A 4,077-nucleotide genomic window follows, 5' to 3' on the forward strand; every position below is an offset into this window, starting at 1 on the left:
GTACAAATTTTGACTTTTTTGAGTGCACGTGCAAATCTGCTGAAAAAGCCTGTGGAAGTTTCACGGCGTTCGTACGATATTTGGCGACGCAAAAATGAGCGATTTCCCAGCTCGATGGAATTCGGAGCGAGAGAAACGATGCCCCGTAACGCACATGAGAGCAATCCCGGCCAATTTCTCCCGTTTGATGGGGTCTATGTGTACAAATTTTGACTTTTTTGAGTGCACGTGCCAATCTGCTGGAAAAGCCTGTGGAAGTTTCACGGCGTTCGTACGATATTTGGCGACGCAAAAATGAGCGATTTCCCAGCTCGATGGAATTCGGCGCGACAGAAACGATGCCCCGTAACGCACATGAGAGCAATCCGGGCCAATTTCTCCCGTTTGATGGGGTCTATGTGTAAAAATTTTGACTTTTTTGAGTGCAGGTGCAAATCTGCTGGAAAAGCCTGTGGAAGTTTCACGGCGTTCGTACGATATTTGGCGACGCAAAAATGAGCGATTTCCAAGCTCGATGGAATTCGGAGCGAGAGAAACGATGCCCCGTAACGCACATGAGAGCAATCCGGGCCAATTTCTCCCGTTTGATGGGGTCTATGTGTAAAAATTTTGACTTTTTTGAGTGCAGGTGCAAATCTGCTGAAAAAGCCTGTGGAAGTTTCACGGCGTTCGTACGATATTTGGCGACGCAAAAATGAGCGATTTCCCAGCTCGAGAGAATTCGGCGCGAGAGAAACGATGCCCCGTAACGCACATGAGAGCAATCCGGGCCAATTTCTCCCGTTTGATGGGGTCTATGTGTAAAAATTTTGACTTTTTTGAGTGCACGTGCAAATCTGCTGGAAAAGCCTGTGGAAGTTTCACGGCGTTCGTACGATATTTGGCGACGCAAAAATGAGCGATTTCCCAGCTCGATGGAATTCGGCGCGAGAGAAACGATGCCCCGTAACGCACATGAGAGCAATCCCGGCCAATTTCTCCCGTTTGATGGGGTCTATGTGTACAAATTTTGACTTTTTTGAGTGCACGTGCAAATCTGCTGAAAAAGCCTGTGGAAGTTTCACGGCGTTCGTACGATATTTGGCGACGCAAAAATGAGCGATTTCCCAGCTCGATGGAATTCGGAGCGAGAGAAACGATGCCCCGTAACGCACATGAGAGCAATCCCGGCCAATTTCTCCCGTTTGATGGGGTCTATGTGTACAAATTTTGACTTTTTTGAGTGCACGTGCAAATCTGCTGAAAAAGCCTGTGGAAGTTTCACGGCGTTCGTACGATATTTGGCGACGCAAAAATGAGCGATTTCCCAGCTCGAGAGAATTCGGCGCGAGAGAAACGATGCCCCGTAACGCACATGAGAGCAATCCGGGCCAATTTCTCCCGTTTGATGGGGTCTATGTGTAAAAATTTTGACTTTTTTGAGTGCAGGTGCAAATCTGCTGGAAAAGCCTGTGGAAGTTTCACGGCGTTCGTACGATATTTGGCGACGCAAAAATGAGCGATTTCCCAGCTCGATGGAATTCGGAGCGAGAGAAACGATGCCCCGTAACGCACATGAGAGCAATCCCGGCCAATTTCTCCCGTTTGATGGGGTCTATGTGTACAAATTTTGACTTTTTTGAGTGCACGTGCCAATCTGCTGGAAAAGCCTGTGGAAGTTTCACGGCGTTCGTACGATATTTGGCGACGCAAAAATGAGCGATTTCCCAGCTCGATGGAATTCGGCGCGAGAGAAACGATGCCCCGTAACGCACATGAGAGCAATCCCGGCCAATTTCTCCCGTTTGATGGGGTCTATGTGTAAAAATTTTGACTTTTTTGAGTGCACGTGCAAATCTGCTGAAAAAGCCTGTGGAAGTTTCACGGCGTTCGTACGATATTTGGCGACGCAAAAATGAGCGATTTCCCAGCTCGATGGAATTCGGAGCGAGAGAAACGATGCCCCGTAACGCACATGAGAGCAATCCCGGCCAATTTCTCCCGTTTGATGGGGTCTATGTGTAAAAATTTTGACTTTTTTGAGTGCACGTGCAAATCTGCTGGAAAAGCCTGTGGAAGTTTCACGGCGTTCGTACGATATTTGGCGACGCAAAAATGAGCGATTTCCCAGCTCGATGGAATTCGGCGCGACAGAAACGATGCCCCGTAACGCACATGAGAGCAATCCGGGCCAATTTCTCCCGTTTGATGGGGTCTATGTGTAAAAATTTTGACTTTTTTGAGTGCACGTGCAAATCTGCTGAAAAAGCCTGTGGAAGTTTCACGGCGTTCGTACGATATTTGGCGACGCAAAAATGAGCGATTTCCCAGCTCGAGAGAATTCGGCGCGAGAGAAACGATGCCCCGTAACGCACATGAGAGCAATCCGGGCCAATTTCTCCCGTTTGATGGGGTCTATGTGTACAAATTTTGACTTTTTTGAGTGCACGTGCAAATCTGCTGAAAAAGCCTGTGGAAGTTTCACGGCGTTCGTACGATATTTGGCGACGCAAAAATGAGCGATTTCCCAGCTCGATGGAATTCGGCGCGAGAGAAACGATGCCCCGTAACGCACATGAGAGCAATCCCGGCCAATTTCTCCCGTTTGATGGGGTCTATGTGTAAAAATTTTGACTTTTTTGAGTGCACGTGCAAATCTGCTGGAAAAGCCTGTGGAAGTTTCACGGCGTTCGTACGATATTTGGCGACGCAAAAATGAGCGATTTCCCAGCTCGATGGAATTCGGCGCGACAGAAACGATGCCCCGTAACGCACATGAGAGCAATCCGGGCCAATTTCTCCCGTTTGATGGGGTCTATGTGTAAAAATTTTGACTTTTTTGAGTGCACGTGCAAATCTGCTGAAAAAGCCTGTGGAAGTTTCACGGCGTTCGTACGATATTTGGCGACGCAAAAATGAGCGATTTCCCAGCTCGAGAGAATTCGGCGCGAGAGAAACGATGCCCCGTAACGCACATGAGAGCAATCCGGGCCAATTTCTCCCGTTTGATGGGGTCTATGTGTACAAATTTTGACTTTTTTGAGTGCACGTGCAAATCTGCTGAAAAAGCCTGTGGAAGTTTCACGGCGTTCGTACGATATTTGGCGACGCAAAAATGAGCGATTTCCCAGCTCGATGGAATTCGGCGCGACAGAAACGATGCCCCGTAACGCACATGAGAGCAATCCGGGCCAATTTCTCCCGTTTGATGGGGTCTATGTGTAAAAATTTTGACTTTTTTGAGTGCACGTGCAAATCTGCTGAAAAAGCCTGTGGAAGTTTCACGGCGTTCGTACGATATTTGGCGACGCAAAAATGAGCGATTTCCCAGCTCGAGAGAATTCGGCGCGAGAGAAACGATGCCCCGTAACGCACATGAGAGCAATCCGGGCCAATTTCTCCCGTTTGATGGGGTCTATGTGTAAAAATTTTGACTTTTTTGAGTGCAGGTGCAAATCTGCTGAAAAAGCCTGTGGAAGTTTCACGGCGTTCGTACGATATTTGGCGACGCAAAAATGAGCGATTTCCCAGCTCGATGGAATTCGGCGCGAGAGAAACGATGCCCCGTAACGCACATGAGAGCAATCCGGGCCAATTTCTCCCGTTTGATGGGGTCTATGTGTAAAAATTTTGACTTTTTTGAGTGCACGTGCAAATCTGCTGAAAAAGCCTGTGGAAGTTTCACGGCGTTCGTACGATATTTGGCGACGCAAAAATGAGCGATTTCCCAGCTCGAGAGAATTCGGCGCGAGAGAAACGATGCCCCGTAACGCACATGAGAGCAATCCGGGCCAATTTCTCCCGTTTGATGGGGTCTATGTGTAAAAATTTTGACTTTTTTGAGTGCAGGTGCAAATCTGCTGGAAAAGCCTGTGGAAGTTTCATCCGACGAAAAAAGCACGTTCTCGAGAAAGCAGGAGAGCTAAGTCATTCACAAATTAGCTGGATTTGGCTTGTGGTTCGTTTCCCAAGTAACAGAGCGGCATCAACCTTTAAGTGCACGCCAGTACATCCCCGTGGGATACAGGGGGTCTCGGCGGACTTTGCTCGGGGGAAAAACGTCGAGGTGAGCCGCCTGGCCATGCTGTTCATGGGTCT

This window comes from Lampetra fluviatilis, unplaced genomic scaffold (genome assembly GCF_964198595.1).
Source record: "Lampetra fluviatilis unplaced genomic scaffold, kcLamFluv1.1 SCAFFOLD_671, whole genome shotgun sequence".
Lineage (NCBI taxonomy): Eukaryota > Metazoa > Chordata > Hyperoartia > Petromyzontiformes > Petromyzontidae > Lampetra > Lampetra fluviatilis.